General features: G+C 41.6%; 1 pseudogene; it reads left to right on the top strand.

Annotated features, from left to right (window-relative positions):
• Window positions 1-802: 802 nt before the first annotated feature.
• On the top strand, window positions 803-26,066 carry LOC131401854 (olfactory receptor 2V2-like; annotated as a pseudogene).
• The last annotated feature ends 1,038 nt before the right edge of the window (window positions 26,067-27,104 follow it).

The following is a 27,104-nucleotide window of genomic DNA, read 5'->3' as shown; positions in this document are numbered from 1 at the left end:
CATCACCATAAAACCCCTGCCATCAGCTGGGCCAGCCAACAGCTGCAGTCCTTCCCATCCTGCAAGCCACAGCATAGGGTGTCTGCAAATCCAAAGCAGAGAGTTTAAGCCATTTCCACCTTTAATTCCTACTATAAGAGTTTGTTAGTGATGTTGAATGGATTCCGACTCCTAGTAACCCTGTGTACAGCAGAGCAGAACCCTGCCTGGTCTTTTTACACCCTACTCTTGCCTTCTGGAGCTATATCAGTCAATGCTCCACTGCTGTTCATAGGGTTTTCATGGCCAATTTTTTCAGAGGTGGGTGGCCAGGCCCTTCTTCCTAGTTTCTCTTCATCTAGAAGCTTTGCTGAAGCCTGTCCATCATGCGTGACCCTGTTGATATTTGAAATACTGGTGGCATAGCTTTCAGGATTGCAGCAACACCCAGCCACCACAGTATGACAATTGACAGATGGGTGCTGGGTTCCCTGACTGGGAAACAAACATGAGCCATGGTGGTGCACCAAATCTTAACCACTAGCCCACCAGGGCTGGCTACTATAAGAGAAGCAACACAGAAAATCAACAGCCTGGGGAGGGCCAGGAGTCAGGGCTGAAGTTCATCAGCATCACTTTTCAGAAAATCAGTGGCCTTCATAGGAAGACATCTGTGTTTCAGGTCAGCCGGAAAGACCAGGCAGGAAGCTCAAAGAGAGTGAAGCTATCAAACATCCAGTGGTGGTCAGCTAAGACAAGAAACAGTGTGGGGAATTCAAGCCATGCTTCCTGTACTTTGTGGAGCATGAATATCATAAGCTCCATGGAGCCCAACAACATGGTGCAGGAAGTCGACCAGGTGTGGGACACAAATAGTGTGGGTAGAAGCAGTGCAAGAAATATATGCTGCTGTTTGTGCATGGCAAGCCCAGCTGAGAGGACTTTGTACAGTGGAGGATGGAGGTGTACAAATACTGTGACATTCTCTCCATGGTTTTCAGACTAAGATGCTATCTGGCACCTCTATGGCCTTCAAAAGCATTGTGTCCAAAATAACTGCTGAGCTTAAAGGATGGCCAGGATCCACCTAGAAGATAAGAGGAGAGGTCCATTGGACCTAGGTGCAGGCCAGTCCCTCCACCCTCACCTGGGCAAAACTTCAGAGACTAAGTTGTTTTTCCTTCTCCCTTCTACTCTTGTCCCTCTTTTCTTCCGTGTTTATGGGTGAGAGGAGATGGTTCAGGGTTTCCTGCTAGGCAACTGAGAGGACACAGTGTAATGACCCCATAGGGGAAGGACTCATTACTCCTCGGCCTTAGGGAAGAGCTGGAAGGGAGTTAGCTTCACCAAGGACTTTCAACAGCTGACTCTGGTTCTGCATTCACAGCAGCTCCATGTGCAGGAGCAGGTTTCTGCTGTGTTCAGCCTCCAAGCTTCAAGAGTCCAAAAGAGCGTTTGGTTGCTGAAGAGTAGGAGTCACAAGCATTTCTGGTAGTCTATCATAGGGTACAGTAATCTTCCTACAGCTCAAAAAAGAGGTTTCAGGAGAATTCAAGGGCATGGGTGGATCATCTATTCTTCTTGAGAGCCATTTTTCCCATTTCAGCTGCTGGTGCCAGTTTCCACTCTGCTATCTGAGGACAGTTTTGATCTTGTAGCCGACACTGATGGATTTGTGTGAGCTGCCTAGAACTCTAAATAGCTTTGTTTCTTCCAAATCTTATAGTAAAATTGATGCTCCAGAAAGATGTACTACAGATATTATGCTCTTTTGAATCCTCTGTGCACAGAATTGGGGATGTGCCTGTGTGGCTGAGTTTCCTGTCTGTATAATGTAGGAGTTGGGCCTTCCACTGTGATGTTTTCTCCTTTTGATAACAGTGGCATGGAGCATTGGCTCTAAGAGGCCTGCAAAGGTATGGGTTATTCAGCTAGTCTGAGGGTCCAAGGAGCACTCTGAGGTAAGCCGGATGTCCTGGGGGTCCAGAGGGAGGATTTATGGTAAGAGACGGCAGCGTGGCTAAACTGAGGGGATAGAGGGAAAGGCGGCTTTGAAAGGGCAAGTTCTAGGTTCTCAGGTAGTGGGTATTTTCATTTTAGGCCATGAATTGATGGTTTCAGATGCCCATCAGGGAGCTTCTGCATGGGTTCATAAGAAGCCCAAGCAACCAAGACAGATTTTATTCAGTAATAACTATTGCAGTATGGAAGTGTGGAAATTAATAGTAGAAATCTTAACACAATTGGTGTTAAGGCCTGTAGGGGGAGCTCTCACACCCTATCACACATCCTCAATTAAACCAAACAGGAAGAGATGTTTGCATATTGGACAGCAAGTAAAACTACTTTACTATTGGAGGAACATTTCTCTCCCCACCTGGCAACAGCCCAGCCAATGAGAAATGCCACAGCTCAGCCAATGAGAAGCCATTGCTGCCTTGAACTGTTACTCTCCCCTAATGGACTTTCCTTTACAATAGCCCCTCCCTACTGCCCCCATTTTCTCTATAAAAGGAGCTCGCCTTTTGTGTTTTCTGGATTTGCCTACGGTTTGCCATAGCATGCAGATTCCAAATTGCAATTCTTTTGGCTATTCCCAAATAAATTCATTTTGAGATAAAATAACAGGCAAATTTCCTTTTTAAGTTGACAGAAGAGAGTCTAGTGTAAGTTCAGCCCAAATTCAACTAGTGCAGAGGTAACTACATGTTTTAAAGGGAGGATGAGGGAGTGGGGAGAGAAAGCAGGGAAGTGGAAATTTACAAAAAGCAGGAAGGAGGATTGGTCCATATGACTAGGCTATCTGGGTTTGCTAACTGCTTGTGGACACTGGCTCCCACTCTCCTAGAGAGACTGGGAGACAGGGACCCTATCGTCAAGTGTTGGCTGACACAGATGGTAAATTCCTTTGTGAGCTCTGAGTTTTCCCAGGTAGGAACTTCAAAGGAGAATGGGTCATCCCAGGGACACAGCCTTGAGTTGTTAGAAATGATGCCAGAGTTTGTTCAAGTCTCTTAGGCAGGGTGGTAAAAGAAATCATTTGTGCTGGGAAACTGCAGTCTTTATAGGCCAAGGTTGATGGTAGTGAAGAAGAGGGCTCAAAGGCACCTGATTTTTGTCAAGGAATCTTTGTCAAAACTTCATATGAATAGGTGAAAAAGTTAACATCAATGCAACATGGTAGTCAGATTAGAAAAATGGGTGCTAATGTGCACCTCCCTCCAAAAATCCCAACCACCACATGCTTTTCATAATAAAAATGAATAAAACAAAACCAGCAGCCCTGGCAAGGACAGCAGGCCCCAGGGGCTATTACTGGAGCCCAGGATGGTGTCGGTGTCCAGCCACCGCAGACCTCGGCTGCTGGAGGCTCAGGAGACCTCGCCTTCTGCGGCAGTCTTCTGAGCTTTCCCGCCTCAGGACAGTGGTGGGGAGCAGCGCTGGAGGTCCTGAGTCAGCAGCGAGGCCCACCGACTGTGCCTGGGGAGGAGGCATGTCTCCTGAGGAGCCTTAAGGAGAGGACACAGACTGGGTTGCAGAAGATGGACGGAGTCCAGGGGGCCGGAGGGAGCAGGGGGTCTCAGAGCACTGGGTGAGTGGCACATGTGAGGGCTGGTTCCCTGTGTGTCCTGAAGGGAGTAAGAAATATGAAGCCAAGAACTGGCAGAGGACCGTCATGAGGGATACGTGGTGGGCTGGGTCAAGGGGTTGTTATCTAGAAACAAAGTGGTCAGCCCAGAGGACACTGTGGAAGGAGATATCAGAAATTTACCTCCTGGTACGAAAGGAGAGAGAGAGCCAGCGAGGGGCTGGGACAACCAGGGAGGGCCTGGCTACACACATGCACATAGCCACTCACCCACACATAGAGGGGGGTGTGTGTGTGTGTGTGTGTGTGACCTTCTTTAAGAAAAAGAGGCAGTTCCAAGGCTTGTTTGTGTGTATGGTAGGAATGAACAATAGAGTGAAAATAGATTGATGTTGCCAGGAGCCGGGGTGTTCCTGTGGAAGATGGAGAAGGAAACTGGAATGGGGGGAAAAGGGAGAAACCTGATTGGATTGGATTAGAGGTATCAGTTAATTTGTATATTTTTTGTATATATTTTCTAGCTCTACAAACATCTAGAAGCAATGTCACTTCTTAAGCAGTGAGTTCATCTAGGGCTCAGATCCTAGTCTTAAATGTCAGTCCCCACTAAAATGAACTTGGAGAAAGCTGATCCCGGGGCTGGGGCAGAGAAAGCACGGTGTGCATCTGGAGCATCTTGTGCCAGAAAGTACAGATGTGCTCATAACTGATGGGGTCTAGCAAGAGGACAGAGAGGCTGGGCTGAAGAGGCTCCAACTCATCAATTGTGGGGCAATCTGAACATTAAAGTAAAGAATGACAAGAATTGCTCAACAAGCAAATGAGAAAATTCACCAAGCGTGCTGAGAGTCAAGTTTCTCTGTCAGAGAAAGGAAATTACAAAAAATACAGACAGGGGAAAGGAGAGAATGAAAGAAGAACTCTGTGACCTTGTGGTTTTTACTTTGTATAGATAGATGGAACACACGCATGATAGATAGCTAGATGATTGATGGATAGGTAGATAGATGGTGCATGATAGATAAATAGATAGATAGGGAGTTGGATATGTGTGCATACAGATGATTCCTAGCTCTAGCTGCTTTGAGAGCTTAAGAAACAATACTCCTGTACCAATGAGCACTCCTAGCACCCAGAACTTGGTTTTTAGTATTATTTTCCACTGAAAGGAACCAAGGCTCCTTACAGAAATGAAGGACTCCAGGGCTGGGTCAGAGAAAAGATGGGTGTGATATTCTCATTTATAATAAGAAATATATATTTAATCTTCAACCTAAGTTCTGGAACAGAGCTCCCAAAACCCTTGGAATTTCCTATGTGATAAGGGTGTCTTTTCATATTCATAACAAGCCCCTTTCAACCACACCCGAGTTTAAATTATGCCATAACTTCTGAAAAGTCCCTAAGGATGGGGCTGGTTGCCAGGGGAAGCAACTATGTGATTAGAGGGTTGTAATTTAGCCCCACTCCCCTCCCCTGGAGGGGTGAGGGGCTGGAGATGGAGTTCAATCTCTGATAGCCAATGATTTAATCAATCATGCCTATGTAATAAGGCCTCCGTAAAACCCAAAAGGAGTGGGTTAGAGGAGCTTCCAGGTTGGTGACCACTTGGAGATGCAGGGAGAGTGGCATTTGGAGAGAGTAGGGAAGCTCTGCACCCCATCCCACATGCCTAGCCCTATGCATCTCTTCCGTCTGGCTGTTCCTGAGTTATATCCTTTTATAATAAACCAGTACTCTAGTAAGTAATCTGTTTTTATGAGTTCTGTGAGCTGCTCTAGCAAATTAATTGAACCCAAGGAGTGGATTGTGGAAACCTCTGATTTATCGTGCATTGGTCAAAAGCACAGGTAACAACCTGGACTTGCAGTTGGTGTGTGAAGTGGGGGCAATCTTGTAGGACTGAGCCCTTCACCTGTCAGATCTGACACTATCTCTAGGTAGATGGTGTCAGAATTGAGTTAATAGCTTGGTGGTGTTGAAAAGAACATACCGGAATGAGTCTCCAACATCCTCTACCAGAAAGTAAGGAAATGTTCAAGGAATGATGGGGAGATGCCAATTGTACAGAAAAGTCAGCTTTAAAGGACTCCCACTGGCCAAATTTGAACATCAAATAATTAATGGTGGTTACAGATTAAGGAAAATAGGAATCCAAGAGTATCTATATCTACACTGATATACATAAATAAATGAATGAATAAATGAAGGAGAAGAGAAAGCTCTACCCTACAATAGAGGTCTGAAATATTTCCCCACAAAATACTAATTACTTACTTATTAATTTAGAAGTACAAAACACTTATCAATCAACTTTATAGTGGAGGAGTCTGGCAGACACCATATTAACCAAGTGACGAAAGTTAACATTACCAGATATGACATAAATTTACACTATGTGCCTCCTGATACAATGCGGTGAAAAAAACACAGCAGCATCACTTTTGAGGTGTTCCTGCCCCCAACATTCATAAATCATGAGGAAACATCAGACAAACTGACTGATACTCTTCAAAAATGTCAAGGTCATAGAAAATAAAGGCAAGGTTAAGGAATTATTTCAGATTGAAGGAGACGAAAGAGTAAACACAACAGGTGATGGTAAACACAACAGGTGACCCTGGGTGGGACCCTAGACCTATAGAAGACATTATTTGGAGAAAAAGAGACATTTTAAAAAATGGCTGTGGATCAGATAGTAATATTGGACAAATGTTAACTTCCTGATTTTGATGTATGAGAATGCCCTTGTTTTAAGAAATACACTCTTCAGGAGTAATGGGCTGGCCCGGTGGTGCAATGGTTAAGTGCGCACGCTCCGCTTCGGTGGCCCGAGGTTTGCAGGTTAGGATCCTGGGCGCGCACTGGCGCACTGCTTGTCAAGCCATGCTGTGTTGGCGTCCCATATAAAGTGGAGGAGGATGGGCACAGATGTTAGCCCGGGGCAATCTTCCTCAGCAAAAACAGGAGGATTGGCAACAGATGTTATCTCAGGACTGATCTTCCTCACACACACACAAAAAAAGTATTAAGGAGTAATGGGACCTGATGTTTGTAACTTATTCTCAAATGGTTCATTCCAAAATATAGTAATATATAAAGAGAATGATAAAGGAATGCAGTGGTGTCTGGAAAATGTTTAATAACTGGCTGTCTGGGGAAAAACGTCTGTAGCATTTGCTGATTTCCATGGTGTAAGTAGTCCCACCGTGGCTGACCTCTGGCTGCCAATGTGACATTGCTAGTGGAGTTGGAAGGAGATGCACATGGTTGGCTCTCGGAAGACACCAGCTCCCGCACAGGACTCGTTTTATACAATTCCAAACAGGGCATTGGGCCATCTATTGTGATTTGTTTCTCTAACAAATCAAATAAATGCATTTTTGAACTTAGGAAAGTATGCTTGGCCACCTGTTATGATAAAATTATAGCCTTATTAACATATTGTGTATGATATTCAGAAAAATGAAGTTTCATTTTCTGTAATGATTTGCATTAGTTTGCAAATATTTTGGGATCCTACTCACAAATGTTTTTGTGATAACATTAAAGATATGTTCCTTGACTGTATGCGACCATTATCTATTCCTTTGAGATCATTTTTGTGCATTAAATAAGAAAAGCAGGGGCTGGCCCCAGGGCTTAGCAGTTAAGTGCGCGTGCTCCGCTACTGGCGGCCCCGGTTCGGATCCCGGGCGCACACCGACTCACCGCTTGTCCGGCCATGCTGAGGTGGCGTCCCACATACAACAACTAGCAGGATGTACAACTACGACATACAACTATCTACTGGAGCTTTGCGGTGGGGGGAAGGAGGAGGATTGGCAATAGATGTTAGCTCAGAACCGGTCTTCCTCAGCAAAAAGAGGAGGATTGGCATGGATGTTAGCTCAGGGCTGATCTTCCTCACAAAAAAAAAAAAAGAAGAAGAAAGAAAGGAAAAGAAAAAGAAAAGAAAACATATAGCTGATACAAAAGGCAACATTAAATCATTTTTAAATGACCAGTAGCTCCATCAGCACATTTTAAATGATGGGAAGCCTGGCCTTAAATTGGAAGGGATCTTAGACATTCAGCTACATGTTTTGTGAGCCACAAAGACTGTGCTGGAGGCCATTCAGGTGGCCAGAACATTCAGAGTAGACACCCATCTCCTTCCAGCCCATGTCCCATGACCCTTTTGCAAGTTTCTAAAAACAGGGCATGATATATTTAGTCCTCCCTACTGTTCACATTTTCCATGCCGTTATCCCTCAAGACTGGGAACCAGTGAACCCAGCACTTATGGGTGGATCCCAGTCCAGTGAACAAACACACCTGTGAGGAGTCTGCTTGTGAGGCTTCTCCTGCTTGAGGCAGCCTGGGGACACTAACTCACAAAGGCTGAGAGAGGACCTCAACCTCCACTGCAGGTGCAAGTCAAGTCATCATTGGCCACACAGGAATCTTACATGAGAAGACAAACATTCCCATGAATTAGGCACTCCCACACATTTTTGCCAGGCTTCTAAATTGGTGCAGCCATATTGAGGTCAATTTTGGTACTGTCAACCAATTTATAAATGTGAACATTCCTGACCCAACAGTTCCACATCCCGGAATCTGTTCTACAGAAATATTCACACCAGTACCTAAAGTTACTGAGGCTGCTCACTGCAGCAGTGTAAGGTTGGAAACCACCTACATGCTACTAGGAAACCAGATAAATAAAGTATGGGGTACTGTGGCACTGTAAATTTTTGTGGTGTACATAAATTTTTACAGGGATCATGTATTGCTTTTGTAATTAAAAAAGTAAGTCAGTGCTTCTTTTCTTTCTGCCTCATGTCGATGGGAAACAATCACAAAAAAATCTTTTTAAAATGTACAGTTGAAACCTTCTGATTTAACAGTCTTCCTACGAAGTAGTGACGTGACATGTTTTTATGTCTTTTAGCGTTTTCACATCACTACCTTTGCTTGCCTCTGTGGCATCCTTCTTTCTTGTCCCTCAGTAGCATCTTGGGCAGGGCCCACAGTGTTCATATAAATTTAATTGTTAAATGATCTGTCCAGTTTGCAAACACTGAACTCACATCCAGTTCTGACCCCTGACAGGTTGGGGGCCTGCAATGGGGAGGGATTGTTCTGCCTCCAGAAACCTCTCCTTCCTCCCTCTGACAGGCTCTTGCTGTTCCCTCAGCACCAGAGGCAAGAGAGAGAGATGAGGGAAACATCGTGCAGCCACAGCCTCCTCTGGGTCCTCCCCATTCCTCAGTTCCTGCAGGTTTGGCTGAACCCCTAACCTCTGCTCTGCCTTTTCATTCCAGGACACCCCAATGCTCCTGTGATGCTGGACCTGTCACCGAGCAGACAGCGTGCTTAGAAAGGATGCAGCAGGGCCGGCTCAGTGGCTTAGCGGTTAAGTGCGCGCGCTCTGATGCTGGCGGCCCGGGTTCGGATCCCGGGCACGCCCCAAGGCACCACTTCTCCGTCCAACCCGAGGCCGAGTCCCACGTACAACAACTAGAAGGATGTGAACCTATGACATACAACTATCTACTGGGGCTTTGGGGGGAAAAAATGAATAAATAAAATCTTTAAAAAAAAAAAAAAGAAAGGATGCAGCAAAATGGCTCAATATGGCCAGCTTTCCAGATGTTCTTTGACCCACAGGAAACTCACACCTTGTTGTGTGTGCCTTGTTGGGGGGCTGGGCAGATTCTCTCCAAGGGCTAAACCCCCAGTTTTCCTTTGGGCAGATCAACAGTCTTATCAAATAAGATGCCAAGCTCTTCTTGCAGGTATCCCCCAAAGTTACCTAATGTTCTTTTAGGGTTGGCTTAAGGGAGTGGCAGTACCCCCCTTCTCTCCGTGGAGGGCAGGAACTTGCCTCTCATGAGCATTACATTCCCAAGGCTGGGAGACCCTCACATCCACCCCATCTACAGTTTTCTTCCCACCCCGCCCCCATTCATCAAAGGAAATCCGCTCCTCTTTTAGCCACTTATTTCACACATTTATTTCTTTTATTTATAGCTTATGGTCAATGCAAATTAATTCTATAAAATGAGAAAGCATGAAGAATCAAAACATAATTATGCAAATTAAAAATAGATATTCAACACAAAAAATACAAGTTTAAAAGGTTCTTTCATGCACACACAGCAGCGCGAGATTCACCAGCTGTTTCAAAGGACAGCAATGCTTGCTTTTTGTCTTGAAGACCATGGCCTACCAGTTTCTAACGTCAAAAAACTGACTGATACATAGTGTTCCAAATGTAGCCATTTTGATTCTTAAAGGTTAAAGTATTTTCAAAAATTATGTAAAAGAATTATTGCAAACTTAATGATGCTGGTGTTCTCCCAGCATTCCTCCACCATGGGCATCTCTGGTTTGGCATCTGTGGCCCTGGGCCCAGCCTTCGCCCTACTCCCAACACTCCACTTGCTTCCTTCCTGGGCTCTTCCACTAGCAGCTCTGGACTGACTTCAGGCCATGTCGTGTCTGGTGGTGATGCCTACTTCCAAAGTCCTGGCCTGGAACTCAGTCCTGGAACCCCCCCCCCACGCTGATAAGACTTGGGGGACTCTTCTTCCAGCCATCGGACCCCTGTGTACTGGCTGCCACAGTCCACATGAGGCCAAGGAACTCTTACAGTCTTCCTCTTTCCCAGCAACAATTTGGAGAAGACTTTGCAGACCAAGGTCCAAAACCATGTCATTTCTGGGGCTCTGTGTATCTCTCACTGCTGCTGCCTCCCTGGGATGCTCTCCAAACCTCCCTTGGAGGGTGGATTTATAGAAGAACAGTCAGCGAGAGCCCTAGGACTGGGAAACAGAGAAGCAGCAGGTGACCTGGGCAGGATGGGGGCGCTGGGCGGAGTCTTTGCTCAGCCTGGAGCTGGTTTTGGCAAGATAAGCCCCACGCAAGCTGGGGCCCAGCTGTCATCTGCCTTCTAGTAACCTGGAAGCTTACAACCTCATTGTGGGGCCAGGTACTGACCACGATTTCAACTGTCACCTTCTTGCTGGACAAGTTGCTTTCAGTAGGTCAAAGAAGCAAGAGAAGAGACCAATAGCATGAAAAAAATCAAGTCAATGCAAGGAAATGGGTCATTTAAGTGGAATTAGGTCTCTTTGTTGGCAGCATGAGAGAGAACCTCAGGCACAGTAGAAAGGTAACCTAGACTTCAGGTTTCTGCTCTGCAACATGAAAAGCTTAGACGCATCACTCCCATCCTTACAACAGAAAACAACCGAATAAACTAAAAAACAATATCTCCTCTTAGATCTGTCAGAGAATTGAGGTCACAGGGCAGACAACTACCCTGAACACTGGAGAGAGGTGGATACAGAGAATCACAGGTTACCAGGAGCAGAGCCCAAGTGGAGAAGTCCGCTGGTGGACCCAGTACCAGCAGGAACACAAACTGTAGTTTTTCAACTGCTGGAGGCAGATTGTGGACTAGCTGGAGAGTTCCAAACTCCAGGGGACCCCTACACTTTCTTGAGTTTTACCTTCAGGAGCCTCACTGAGTTCTCACTGTGAAGACTGGAGGAAAATCCCCTCCTGCTATGAGCAGGGACAGAGGAAACGCCACCATTTTGAAATATGTTGGAGCACCCTGTTCTTCCTCCAGTTCTCTGTAACAAAGACCAGCACTCAAGGGAAACTATTTCCTCTGACCTGAGGAAGAACGATTAGCCAACTCCAGCTGCCTCTAGCCTTCCTGTCATAGGTAAGGCAGGAAAAAAGCTGAGAATCATTTGTGAAGGTCATATCTCAGGGGCACTGGCCCATAAGAAGACTGAGACCTAATCATAGAACCATAGGCCACTCCCCCTCCCAACACCTCACCACACAGCAACAGGACCCCTGCACAATAACAGCAGATTGCAGTTGAAAAGACTGCAAGGCTCAAACTCTATTTATGAAGGACTTTCTGGGGTAGATAAAAACAAGGACACGAGAGGAACCTGAGCTCTCAGAGAGCTACAGCCACAGCAAACACAGTGTAACTCCTAGCCAGGTCAACATAAATCATCACACTTAATCACAGCCAGTTTACCTTGGTTCCTAATACCTAATGCGTTATGTCCAGTTTTCAACCAAAATTACAAGGCACGCTAAAAGGCAAGGAAAAACAGTGTGAAGGGAAAAAGAAAGCAGCAGAACCAAATTCAAATATGGCAATGATTTTGGAATGATTAGACAGGGAATTTAAAATAACTATGATTAATAGGCTAAGGGTTCTAAAGGAAAAAGTGGACAACATTGCAATACCAATGGATAATGTAAGAGAGAGATTGAAACTCTAAGAAAGAATCAAAAAGAAATACTAGGAAACAAAAAGAAATACTAGAAATCAAAAACACTTTAACAGAAATGCAGAATGCCTTTGCTAGGCTGACCAGTAGACTGGATATGGCTGAGGAAAAAAATCTCTGAGCTTCAGGATATGTCAATAGAAACTTCCCAAACTGAAATACAAAGAGAAAAAAGTGAAAACAAAACAAAACAGAATAGAACATTCAAGAACTGTAGGACAATTACAAAAGATACAATATATACATAATAAGAATACCAAAAGGAAGAGAAAGAGAGAAAGGAACAGAAAAAATATTTAAAGTAATAATGACTAAGAATTTCCCCACATTAATAACAGAGAGCAAACCATAAATCCAGGAAGCTTAGAGAACACTAAGCAAGATAAAAAACTAAAAATCTACACCTAGGCATACCATATTCAAATTGCAGAAAACAAAGACAAAAAGAAAAATCTTGAAAGAAGGCAGAGGATAAAAACACCTTACCTATAGAAGAACAATGATAAGAATTTCATCAGAATTCCGTGCAAGCAAGAATTGAATGAAGTGAAATATTTAAAGTGTTGAAAGAAAAAAAATCGTCAACCTAAAATTCTGTATCCAGTGCAATTATCTAGTACAAGATAAGAAAAAAGAAATAAAAGGCATACAGAGGGCCGGCCCCATGGCTTAGCGGTTAAGTTCGCGCGCTCCGCTGCTGGCGGCCCGGGTTCGGATCCCGGGTGTGTAATGACTCACTGCTTCTCCGGCCATGCTGAGGCCGTGTCCCACATACAGCAACTAGAAGGACATGCAGCTATGACATACAACTATCTACTGTGGCTTTGGGGGAAAAATAAATAAAATTATTTAAAAAAAGGCATACAGATTGAGAAGGAAGACATAAAAATGTTCGTGTTCACAGATGACATGTTTATCTGTGTAGAAAATCCCAAAGAATTGACAAAAACTCCTGGAACTAAGATGTGATTATAGTAAGGTTACAGGATACAAGGTGAACATACACAAGCCTATTGCTTTCCTATATACCAGCAATGAACAATTGGGATTTGAAACTAAAAACAACACAGTACCATTTACATTAGCGCCGCACAAAATGAAGTACTTAGGAATAAATCTAACAAAATAGGTACAAGATCTATATGAAGAAATCTGAAGAAAGAAATCAAAGAAATTCTCAATAAATGGAGAGATATTCCATGTCCATGGATAGGAAGACTCAATATTGTTAAAATGTCAGTTCTTCCTACTTTGATCTATAGATTCAATGCAATCCCAATCAAAATCCCACCAAGTTATTTTTGCGAATATCAACAAAACTAATTCTAAGTTTACCTGGAAAAGAGGCAAAAGAATCAGAATAGCCAACACAGTATTGAAGAAGAACAAAGTTGGAGGACTGACACTTCCTGACTTCAAGACTTACTATAAAGCTACAGTAATCAAGACAGCATGGTATTGGCAAAGAAATAGACAAATAGATCAATGGTAAAAAATACAGAGGCTAGGAGAGTGACGTCAGCATCATGGCGGAGTGAGTTTTCCCATGAACTCTTCCCCCGATAAGATACAACAAAAGGAACAGTCACAGACCAACAACGGAATCCAAGACAGTGAAAAGCTAGATCAGAAAGATCCACACTACAGCACATCTGAGAGTGGAACGTGCTGGGCCCCTGGAGGAAGTGGGGAGAGAGGACTCAAAAGAGTCACAGGGCTACCATCAACATCTGAGCACCCCAGAGAGCGGATAATGAGGGGCAAAAGAGAAGCCCCCCACACCAGGGACCCAGAGGGCAAAAGAGAGAGCCACCCCCTCCCCGCAAACTGGAACCCGCAGCTCAGCTGACCAGACCAGACCAAGCGATCAGCGGCAGACTAGACCAAGCAATCTGACCCGTGGATCTCAGCAGAAAAACCAAGGCAGAGTGCAGGAGGCTTAGATTACACAGCCTTTTACCACCACACAGTGGTGGCAGGTGGAAATTGCAACCAGAGATTTCCAGGATGAGGAAAAACAAAGCCAACACAGGACCCACAGTGCAAAGATATATGAAATCACCAGACCAGAAGGAAAATGACAAACACCCAGAAACCAACCCTGAAGACATAGAAATCCATAATCTAAACGACAGAGATTTCAAAATAGCTATCATAAAAACACTCAACGAAATACGAGACAACACAGACAAACAATTCAGTGAGATTAGGAGTTTCTTCACAAAAGAGATTGAAATCATAAAGAAAAACCAATCACTGCTGATGGAGATGAAGAACACAATGGAGTAGATAAAGGAGAATCTGGAATCTTTAAAGAACAGAGCTGACAATATGGAGGAAAGAATTAGCATTTTAGAGGATAGGAATACAGATATGGTCCAGATGGAAGAGGAGAGAGAACTAAGACTAAAAAGAAATGAAGAAAGTCTCCGAGAAATATCTGACTCTATTAGGAAATGTAACATAAGAATTATAGGTATTTCTGAGGGAGAAGAGAGGGAAAGAGGAACAGAGAGCCTATTCAAGGAAATAATAGCTGAGAATATCCCAAATCTGGGGAAGGAGCAGGAAATACCAGTAAGCGAAGCCAACAGGTCACCTAAATATATTAACAGACAAAGGCCCTCTCCACAACACCTAGTGGTAAGCCTAGCCAGAGTCAATGACAAAGAAACAATATTAAGGGCAGCTAGACAAAAACAAAAAATAACGTACAAAGAAACTCTTATCGGGCTCTCAGTGGATTTCTCAACAAAAACTTTACAGGCTAGGAGAGACTGGAATGATATATTCAAAATACTGAAAGACAAAAACTTTCAGCCAAGAATACTCTATCAAGAAAAAATATCCTTCAAATATGATGGAGAAATAGTAACTCTCCCAGATAAACAAAAGCTAAGGGAGTTCATGGCCACGAGACCCCCACTACAAGAAATACTCAAAAAGGCCCTCAGGCCTTAACAAAAGAAGAGAAAGGGAATACAAAGCTTGGAGCAAGGAGAAAAATAGGTAAACAAACTCAGAAAAATAGTAGATCTTTACCGGAATAGGTTAGCAACTATTTAAATACTAAAATCAAGGTCAAAGGAAGGAATTCACCAAAAATAAATTTAACCTCATCACTGTAAACACACAGCCACAACACAAGATAAAATAAGGTATAACAAGAACGACTTAGAAGGAGAAGAGGAAAGTGATTGAATTGACTTAGTATAAGGAAATAGGAGGCCATCAGATAATGGAATATCTGATACACAAGATTTTTTACACAAACCTCAAGGTAACCACTAAACAAATAATCAAAACAAAATCACAAATGATAAACAAAGAGAAAACTAGAAGAGTCATAAGACAGAACAACCAAACTGAATTGGCAGTCCAAAACAAATGGGACAAGAAACAAAGGAAACACAAAAGAACCAGAAAATAAGTGACAAAACAGCAACATTAAGCCTTCATATATCAATAATTACCCTAAATGTAAATGGATTGAACTCTCCAATCAAAAGATACAGAGTGGCAGGATGGATTAAAAAGCAAGACCCAACAATATGCTGCCTCCAGAAAACACATCTCAGAACTAAAGCCAAGCACAGGCTCAGAGTGAAAGGACGGAAGACGATATTTGAAGCTAATGGCAAACAAAAGAAAGCAGGTGTTGCCATACTCATATCAGACAAAGTAGACTTCAAGATAAAACAGGTTAAGAGAGACAAAGAAGGGAAATGTATAATAATAAAAGGGGCACTCCACCAAGAAGACATATCACTTATAAATATATATGCACCCAACATAGGAGCACCAATATACATAAAGTAACTATTAACAAACCTAAAAGGAGACATTAACAACAACACAATAATAGTAGGGGATCTTAATACCCCACTTACATCAATGGATAGATCATCCAGACAAAAAGTCAATAAAGAAATAGTAGACTTAAATGAAAAACTGGATGAGATGGACCTAGTAGACATATACAGAGCACTCCATCCAAAAACAGCTGACTACACGTTCTTCTCAAGCGTGCATGGAACATTCTCAAGGATAGACCATATGTTGGGAAACAAAGCAAGCCTCAATGAATTTAAGAAGATTGAAATCATAACAAGCATCTTTTCAGACCATAATGCTATGAAACTGGAAATGAACCATGAAAAAAAACTGGGAACGTGACAAAAATGTGGAGATTAAACAAGACGCTACTGAAAAACCAATGGATCATTGATGAAATTAAAGGAGAAATCAAAAACTATCGGGAAACAATCAAAAATGAAAATATGCCATACCAAACCATATGGGATGCAGCAAAAGCGGTCCTGAGAGGGAAACTCATAGTGATACAAGCCCACCTTAACAAACAAGAAAAATCCCAAATAGGCAACCTTAAATTACACCTAACAGAACTAGAAAAAGAAAAACAAACAAAGCCCAAAGTCAGCAGAAGAAGAGAAATAATAAAAATCAGAGCAGAAATAAATGAAATTGAGACCAAGAAAACAGTAGAAAGGATTAATGAAACAAATAGTTGGTTCTTTGAGAAGATAAACAAAATCAACAAACCCTTAGGCAGGCTTACTAAGAAAAAAAGAGAAAAGGCTCAAGTAAATAAAATTAGAAATGAAAGAGGAGAAATTACAATGGATACCACGGAAATACAGAGGATTGTAAGAGAATACTATGAGAAATTATATGCCAACAAATTGGACAATCTAGAAGAAATGGATAAATTCTTAGACTCATACAACCCCCCAAAACTGAACCAAGAAGAAATGGAGAATCTGAATAGACAAATCACAAGTAAAAAGATTGAAATAGTAATCAAAAACCTCCCAAAAAATAAAAGTCCAGGACCAGATGGCTTCTCTGGTGAATTTTGTCAAACATTCAAAGAAGATTTGATACCCATCCTTCTCAAACTATTCCAAAAAATAGAGGAAGATGGAACACTTCCTAAATCATTCTATGAGGCCAACATCACCCTGATACCAAAGCCAAACAAAGACAATACAAAGAAAGAAAATTACAGGCCAATATCACTGTTGAACATAGATGCAAAAATACTCAACAAAATATCGGCAAACCGAATACAGCAATACATTAGAAAGATCATACACCACGATCAAGTGGGATTTATACCAGGGACACAGGGATGGTTCAACATCTGCAAATCAATCAACGTGATACATCACATCAACAGAAAAAAGAATAAAAACCACACGGTCATCTCTATAGACACAGAGAAGGCATTTGACAAGATACAACATCCTTTTATGATAAAAACTCTCAACCAAATGGGTATAGAAGGAAAGTACCTCAACATAATAAAGGATATTTATGACAAACCCACAGCCAACATCATACTCAATGTGGAAAGACTGAAAGCCATTCCTCTGAGAACAGGAATGAGGCAGGGCTGCCCACTCTCACCACTCCTGTTCAACATAGTACTGGAGGTTTTGGCCAGAGCAGTTAGGCAAGAAAAAGGAATAAAAGGAATCCAAATAGGCAACGAAGAAGTGAAACTCTCACTATTTGCAGATGACTTGATTTTATATATAGAAAACCCTAAATAATCCGTTGGAAAACTACTAGAAATAATCAACAACTACAGCAAAGTCACAGGGTATGAAATCAATCTACAAAAATCAGTTACATTTCTGTATGCTAATAATGAACTAACAGAAGGAGAGCTCAAAAAGATAATACCATTTACAATTGCATCACAAAGAATAAAATACCTAGGAATAAATCTTACCAAGGAGGTGAAGGACCTATACAATGAGAACTACAAGACATTACTGAAAGAAATCTATGATGACATAAAGAAATGGAAAGATATCCCATGCACATGGATTGGAAGAATAAACATAGTTAAAATGTCTATATTACCTAAAGCAATCTACAGATTCAGTGCAATCCCAATCAGAATCCCAATGACATTCTTCACAGAAATAGAAAAAGAAATAATAAAATTTATATGGGGCAACAAAAGACCCCGAATAGCTAAAGAAATCCTAAGAAAAAAGAACAAAGCAGGAGGCATCACAATCCCTGACTTCAAAACATACTACAAAGCAATAGTAATCAAAACAGCATGGTACTGGTACAAAAACAGACACACAGATCAATGGAACAGAATTGAAAGCCCAGAAATAAAACCACACATATATGGACAGCTAATTTTCGACAAAGGTGCTAAGAAAATGCAATGGAGAAAGGAAAATCTCTTCAATAAATGGTGTTAGGAAAACTGGACAGCCACATGCAAAAGAATGAAAGTGGACCATCTGCTATCATCATTCACAAAAATTAACTCAAAATGGATCAAAGACCTGAAGGTGAGACCTGAAACAATAAAACTCATAGAAGAAAATATAGGCAACACACTATTTGACATTGGTCCTAAAGGAATCTTTTCTGATGAAATGCCTACCCAGACTAGGGAAACTAAAGAAAAAATAAGCAAGTGGGACTTTATCAGATTAAAGAGCTTCTACAAGACAAACGAAACCAGAATCAAGATGAACAGACAACCCACCAGCTGGGAGAGAATATTTGCAAAACATACATCTGACAAGGGGTTGATCTCCACAATATATAAAGAACGCACACAACTGAACAACAAAAAGCAAACAACCCAATCAAAAAATGGGCAGAGGAAATGAACAGACACTTCTCCAAAGAAGATATACAGATGACCAATAGGCACATGAAAAGATGTTCAACATCACTAATCATCAGGGAAATGCAAATCAAAGCAACACTAAGATATCACCTCATGCCTGTTAGAATGGCTATAATCACCAAGACAAAAAACAACAAGTGCTGTAGAGGATGTGGAGAAACAGGAACCCTCATACACAGCTGGTGGGAATGCCAACTGGTGCAGCCTCTATGGAAAACGGTATGGAGATTCCTCAAAGAATTAAAAATAGAGATGCCCTATGACCCAGCCATCCCATTACTGGGAATCTATCCAACGAACCTGAAATCAACAATCCAGAGAGGCTTATGCAATAAAATGAAGAGTAAAAATCACACGATCATCTCACTAGATGCAGAGAAAGCATTTGACAAGATACAGCACCCATTTATGATAAAAACTCTGAATAAAATGGGTATAGAAGGAAAGTACCTCAACATAATAAAGACCATATATGAGAAACCCACAGCTAATATCATCCTCAATGGTGAAAAACTGAAAGCTATTCCTCTAAGAACAGGAACCAGACAAGGATGCCCACTGTCACCACTCTTATTTAACATAGTACTGGAAGTCCTAGCCAGAGCAATCAGGCAAGAGAAAGAAATAAAAAGGATCCAAATTGGAAAGGAAGAAGTGAAACTGTCACTATTTGCAGATGACATGATTTTATATATAGAAAACCCTAAAGAATCCACCAGAAAACTTTTAGAAGTAATAAACAAATATGGTAAATTTGCAGGATACAAAATCAATGTACAAAAATCAGTTGCATTTCTATACACTAGTAACGAAGTAGAAGAAAGAGAAATTAAGAATACCATCCCATTTACAATTGCAACAAAAAGAATAAAATACCTAAGAATAAACTTAACCAAAGAGGTGAAAGAGCTGTACACGGAAAACTATAAAACATTGCTGAAAGAAATTGAAGAAGACACAAAGAAATGGAAAGATATTCCGTGTTCTTGAATTGGAAGAATTAACATAGTTAAGATGTCCATACTTCCTAAAGCCATCTATAGATTCAATGCAATCCCTATCAAAGTTCCAACAACATTTTTCACAGAAATAGAACAAAGAATCCTAAAATTTATTTGGAACAAAAAAAGACCCCAAATAAGTAAAGGAATCCTGTGAAAAAAGAACAAAGCTGGAGGTATCACACTCCCTGATTTCAAAATATACTACAAAGCTATAGCAACCAAAACAGCATGGTACTGGCACAAAAACAGACACACAGATTAACGGAATAGAATCCAAAGCCCAGAAATAAACCCACACATCTATGGACAGCTAATCTTGGACAAAGGAGCCAAGAACATACAATGGAGAAAAGAAAGTGTCTTCAACAAATGGTGTTGGAAAAACTGGACAGCCACATGCAAAAAAATGAAAGTAGACCCTTACCTTACACCATACACAAAAATTAAGTCAAAATGGATTAAAGACTTGAATGTAAGACCTGAAACTATGAAACTTCTAGAAGAAAACATAGGCAGTACGCTTTTCGACATTGGTCTTAGCAACATATTTTCAAGCACCATGTCTGACCGGGCAAGAGAAACAATAGAAAAAGTAAACAAATGGGACTACATCAAACTAAAAAGCTTCTGCACAGCAAAGGAAGCCATCAACAAAACGAAAAGACAACCTAACAATTGGGAGAAGATATTTGCAAACCATTTATCTGATAAGGGCTTAATCTCCAAAATATACAAAGAACTGATGCATCTCAACAACAAAAAAACTAACAACCCGATTAAAAAATGGGCAAAAGACCTGAACAGACATTTCTCCAAAGAAGATATACAGATGGCCAACAGGCACATGAAAAGATGTTCAAAATCATTAACTATCAGGGAAATGCAAATCAAAACTACAATGAGATATCACCTCATGCCCGTCAGAATGGCTATAATTAACAAGACAGGAATCAACATGTGTTGGAGAGGATGTGGAGAGAAGGGAACTGTCATACTGGTGGGAGTGCAAACTGGTGCAGCCACTATGGAAACCAGTATGGAGATTCCTCAAAAAATCAAGGATAGAACTACCATATGATCCAGCTATTCCACTGCTGGGTATTTATCCAAAGAACTTGAAAACACCAATACGTAAAGATACATGCACCCTTGTGTTCATTGCAGCATTATTCACAATAGCAAGACTTGGAAGCAACTTAAGTGCCCATCTACCGATGAATGGATAAAGAAGATGTGGTATATATACACAATGGAATACTAAAGTCATAAAAAAAGTCATAAAAAAAGACAAAATCGTGCCTTTTGTGGCAACATGGATGGACCTTGAGGGTATTATGCTAGGCAAAATAAGTCAGACAGAGAAAGACAAATACCATATAATTTCACTCATACGTGGAAGATAGTCAATCACATAGATAAGGAGAACATATTCATGGTTACCAGAGGAGAAGGGGGTGGGGTGAGGGTGAAAGAGGTAAAGGGGCACATATGTATGGTGACGAATTAAGAACTAGACTCTTGGTGGTAAGCACAATGCAGTCTACCCAGAAACTGAAATATAATGATGATGTACACTTGAAATTTACACAATGTTATAACCAATATGACCTCAATAAAATAATACTAAAAAAGAAAAACTATGAAGGACGAGTAGACTTATCAGATATTAAAATATACATAAAGTGTCTTTAAGTAAAAAAAAAAACCAAATAGGTAGGGAAGGAGATTCTATAGTGGTCCTAGCTAAAAGTAAAGCTGTTTCTTGGTTGTATGCAATCAAGTTTTACCCGATCAGAGGACTAGAGGACTTTGGAGGAGGATATGCCACGTGAATGGAACAGCATGAGCAAACCAAAAAGGTCAAACAAAAGCTGTATTTGGCAGCTGCAGGTGTCAGATCATTTGGAATATAGGGCTTGTTTAGAGGGAGTTGGGGATGAAAAGCTGAAAAGGGAGAGCGGGACCACATGGGAACTTCAATCCGTTAGAGGTGGACGTGGGCTCAAAGTCTGACCTGTGAAGGGACCCACAGAGTGGCTCTCAGTACACACTGCAGTACACTGCAGTACGCAAGGAGAGGCACAGTCAGGGCCATTACATGCATGCTGGCAACGGTGATGCTCTGAACATAGCGGTGACACCAAGGATGAAAACAGAGGGCTGGTTGTAAGAAGCAAGAGTCTGTGTTAAGACAAACCAACAGGACCAGGAGAGTGTTTGATTTGGGGTACATGGGGTAGCCAGCATGGATCTTATTGAGCTTGAATGGGGCAATAGGTATCATTTTAAAGAAATAAGATGGGAATAGGAAATATTGTTTTTCTGGGACATGCAGGTAAGAATTAAAGCTTAAATTGTTTTCTGTTTGAGGTGTCAGCAAGAAATGTGATTGCATATATTCAGGCAGGCAATTGGAAGTTGGAGTTGGGGCTGAGGCTTGGGAGGGGTGTCTGGGATCCAATGGGGATTTTGGTCTCATTTGGAGAGACAGGAGGACAGAAAGATTCTCTGACTCCTCCACCTCAGCCTCATGGTCATCACCCTGAGATCTTTCCCTGAGTTTCACAGGGCCAGAAATGTAATTGTGATTTTCATCTATGATTACGAATTCCACTTCTACTAACCAACACAAAAAACAGAAACTTAACCATAAATGATCATGTATTCATCTGTGATGTTAAAAGATACACTGAGGCACATTAAAAATTTTAAGAGTTTATTTGAGCAAAAAGCAATTCCAATTGTGCAGCATCAAACTGGAAGTGCTTAGGAGTGCTCCACTGACAGGAACCAAGGGAAAGACTTTTATAGAGAAAAGGCAGAAGAAAAGCAAGGAAGTTATCTGATTGGCTATACTTAAGCATTTGACTTATTGGAAATCCTAGTTGGCTATTTTTGGTTGATTGTCCTTAGGTTTTGATATCTTTGTCTTGAGACATTTACAGGCTTAGGTTTGGGTTTGCTTGGTAGGATGGTAAGGCATTAAAGCCACTCAGCCTATTGGCCTCCTTGTTTAATTAATTTAACAGTGATGAGAGTTATATCCGAAAGGAAACCAGTACTGCCCTTCAGTAAAAGGATCTCTAATGTTTAAGAGTACAGATTATGGATCAGAAGCCTGCTGAGAGAGCTAAGAATTACAGAAAGGGAACTGTAATTTCCTATCTGAGAATTTCTCCAAGATAAGGTAGCTTGCCCTTCTAAAGATATTTTTCCCTCAAACAGCCAGGTATAAAGTATCTGGAACTTATATTCCAAAGGCCCCTTCTCAAGTTTTGGGAAGGGGCCCATACTTACTCACCATGTAACCTTGGACAATCCAGCCAGCTCCTCAGAGCCTCAACTTCCTCATTTGTAAAAGAGGGGCTAATTTAATAATCACTGTACCTTCATTGCAGGATCACTATGAGGTCAAATGAGGAATAGGTATGAGCACTGTGCGATGCAAAAGTCAAACATTATTTTTACTGATTGTGTATTGCCTGTCACTAGACCAGGCAGATGAGAAACAGACTGACAAACTCAAAATCTTTGATTCTTTGTTTTCTAGGCAACTTGCATGGCACCACCTTTCTTACATGACAAGATCACTTGTTAAAATTATCTGAGTCCCATTTATTTATATCAGCAATCAGGGTATGAGACTAGAACATGAAAGGCTGTGCAGACAGCCTCTAAGATGGTCCCATTGGTCCCCATTTCCTGGTATTCATGCCCTCGTGGGCTCCCTTCCCAGTGAGCATGGGCTGGATTTAGTGACTCACTTCTAAAGACTAGAACTCAGCAGAGCTCACAGAGTGTCACTTCCAATTCCAGGTTATAAGACCACAGCTTCTGTGTGGGGTGCTTTTGCTCTCCCTAACTCTTCCATCACTCACCCTGGGAGAAGTCAACTGCCATGCTGTGAGGGGCCTTTGAAGAGGGCCTGAGTCTGCCAACAGCCGCACGAGTGATCTTGGAGTGGAGCCTCCTCCAGTCCAGCCCTGAGAGGACTATCATCTGGCCAACAGCTGACGGTAACCTCCTGAGAGACATAACACCAGAGGCAAACAACTAAGCTGCACCCACATTCCTGATGCACAGAAACTGTGAGATAACAAATGTTCCCTGTTTTATTCCAAGCTGCTAAATTTTGGAGCTATTTGTTCCACAGCAGTAGATAGCTCATACAAACTGAAGGAAAAAATATTCACTGCTGTGCTACCTTCAGAACCATGAAAATGCCTGATAATTCAGCCCTGGATGGATCATGAGACAAGTGAAATTAGAAGGAGGCTGATGAGAGATAAGAGAGAGAATCCTATAAAAACCGTAAAGGCCTTAGACAGTGAAAACAAGGTTCACTGGGTGAGTGTGAGGACAACAATAAAAGAGTTGTGCCTAAATAATGGCAGTGTTTTCCACTCAGTTGTTTATAATTATTTATTCTGTTATTTGCCTTGGGTTCAGATACTGCAACTATCATATCATCAAGGGAGTTTTATCTTTTTAAATATGCATGACTTTTATTCCTCGATTTAGCTTTGTCCGTCTAAAATCAGGCCATGCCTCCTGTTTCATTCCATAGTAACATATTTAGAAAAAATTCTTGACCAAAGATCAAGGAAAATCCCTTTTCAGTGACACGCTCCAAATAAATTGATTGAAACTTTTATAAGGCAGTGAGTAAAAGGTTCAGAAAGCCAGGTGCAAGTTTTCAGTCAGAAGGTTTTTATAAAGAAGGCTCTTTGATTTCTACTAAAAGTAACTTTGTAAGTAGGTATTAACTGTACTTGATTCCAGCCCACTTATACTGAAGCCTTGATCCTGGAGTTATTTAAAAGTCTCAGCACAATTAAAGACCTCACTGTTCTTAAGAGGTTTGGGAACCAAGTCACTGTTGCTCCCCATTGGATTGTGACTTTTTGTCAACCCAATATTGACAACAATGGCATCCAACTGCAGCTCTTCCTTCTCATATGGGGCACTAGAGAGCACTTCCATAATTGATATTACAAACATAACAGAGTGGCCAGCATGATAAACTCTCAGCACATACAGAAAGATATACAGACTAAAGAGAAAATTATGCTTGATTCCCTTCCCTTTCTGTAACACATAAATTATCTCATGGGAGTGAAATGGCCTAAGCCCTCTTAGAGATAGTTTACCAAGTCCATGTGGTCTCAGACAGTAGACTCTGTATCATACAGTAAAGCCAAGACTTTGCCTGCTAAAGGGGATTCTCCAAAGGTCCCATGACACATAAAATAACTCAGTTTCTACTCATCTAGATAAGGATACACACCAGTCCAGATATGTGGTCCAATTCCATGAGCTGGGAGAACTCCTATTGCTGTGTCATAGAGATATGAAGGAGTGTCCTCTTCTATGTCCCAAAGCTTTTGTTGCTGAGGCCTCATGAGTTACAAACAAAACAGCTAGCTGAAGATGTGGAATGCAGAGGTTAAAGAAATGTCAGTCCAACCAATATTTTTTGTCCATGTTCACAGGTTACCGGAAACATCAACTGAGCCACGGAGACGTGGTTGAACCAATCATCCACAGATGACTTTGTCCCATTGGGCATCTTTTCCCACAGTCCAACTGACCTTGTACTTTTCTCAGCAATCATGATAGTCTTCACAGTGGCCCTCTGTGGGAATGTCCTCCTCATCTTCCTTATCTACACAGATGCTTGACTTCATACACCCATGTACTTCTTCCTCAGTTCTTCCTCATGGACCTCATGTTAGTCTGTACCAATGCGCCAAAGATGGCAGTCAACTTCCTGTCTGGCAGGAAGTCCATCTCCTTTGTGGGTTGTGGTATACAAATTGGCTTCTTTGTCTGTCTCGTGGGATCGGAGGGGCTCTTGCTGGGACTCGTGGCTTATGATCGCTGTGTGGCCATTAGCCACCCACTTCACTATCCCATCCTCATGAGTCAGAGAATCTGTTTGGGATTGCTGGGAGCTCCTGGGCCTTTGGGATAATAGACAGTTTGATCCAGACGGTAGTAGTAATGACCTTTCCCTACTGTGGTTTGAGGGAGGTGGACCACTTCTTTTGTGAGATGCTATCTTTGTTGAAGCTGGCCTGTATAGACACATCCCTTTTTGAGAATGTGATATTTTCTTGCTGTGTCTTCATGCTGTTCCTTCCCTTCTCCATCATCTTGGCCTCCTATGCTCGCATCCTGAGGGCTGTTTTCCAGATGCACTCTGCTCAGGATGGTGAAAAGGCTCTGGCCACCTGTACCTCCCACCTGACAGCTGTCTCCCTCTTCTATGGGGCAGCCATGTTCATCTACCTGAGGCCTAGGCGCTACCGGGCCCCCTGCCATGACAAGGTGGTCTCTATCCTCTACACGGACCTTACTCCTATGCTCAATCCTCTCATTTATAGCTTGAGGAACCGGGAGGTGATGGGGACCCCGAGGAAGAGGCTGGACCATTGCAGGGTTGGCAGGCAGGCCTGAAGGTCCAGAGCATCCTGTGCCTGGTGCTGCCACCTCCTGGCTATGTGATGTTCTGTAAGTAATCTACTTTATGTGAGTTTCAGTTTCCTCATTAATAATCAGGATTATGACACCCAAGACTTGCAGAGGTCTTTTTAAACCCTAAAGCAGTACTCTATAGCTCTGATGAAAAACCAGCTTTTTCCCCTCAGTCTTTTTTGGACTAATTCTTTTGTAAAATACATTAAAATGGAATACAGGACTTTGTGAACTCAAGATCTGTGCAGAAGTAACGCATTGGGATTGCTATTACTTATTATTCAAAATTGGAACTACATCTGCTATCAGAGGATGCCCTGAGCTTAACTTCTTAATTCTTATTGCTAACGTCAATTCCTACATGCTTGGAGATTAATAAATACATTTGTAAACAACCCATGATTAATGAGTAAACTACGATGGAAATTAGAATGTATTTCCAATTAAAAATACTATTCATCAAATCTTTTGGGGTGGAATTAAAACTATCCTTAGAGAGAAATGTATAATCCTAGATTATATATATTTATATATTATTGTGTATAATATAGAAAAGTTGAATTTCTAAGTTCTAAGCATTCATCACAAGCTAGAAAAAGAGCAGAAAATTAAACACAAAGAAAATAGACGACACAAAATGATAAATATTAGAGGAAGGCTTCACAAACTAAAAGACAAACATCGAAAGGATAAATAAAACTAAATTAGATTCTAATAAATGACAAATATACTCAATAAAATCCTAGTAATAATGTTCAAAAAAAGAGAAAAATTGCAACAAATGAATACCAAGGCTTAAAAGGGAATGAATTAGGGTCACTCTTTGTGTTGTACATTCTATGGGTTTTGACAAATACATAGTAATATGTATCCGCCATTACAGATTCATATAGAACTATGGTTTCACTGCCCTAAAATCCCCTTTGCTCCAGGGCCATAGAGGTGTGTGTGACCTTTGTCAAAGTCATAGATGTTTGGGGTGATGGTGAATAAAAAGATTCCTTCCAGCTAGTATCCTCTGCTTTAGGGTGAGGAAAGGGAGGAATTTCTCACAA

This window comes from Diceros bicornis, assembly GCF_020826845.1.
Source record: "Diceros bicornis minor isolate mBicDic1 chromosome 21 unlocalized genomic scaffold, mDicBic1.mat.cur SUPER_21_unloc_1, whole genome shotgun sequence".
In the NCBI taxonomy this organism is placed as follows: domain Eukaryota; kingdom Metazoa; phylum Chordata; class Mammalia; order Perissodactyla; family Rhinocerotidae; genus Diceros; species Diceros bicornis.
This window is presented reverse-complemented; position numbering and strand designations above follow the sequence as displayed.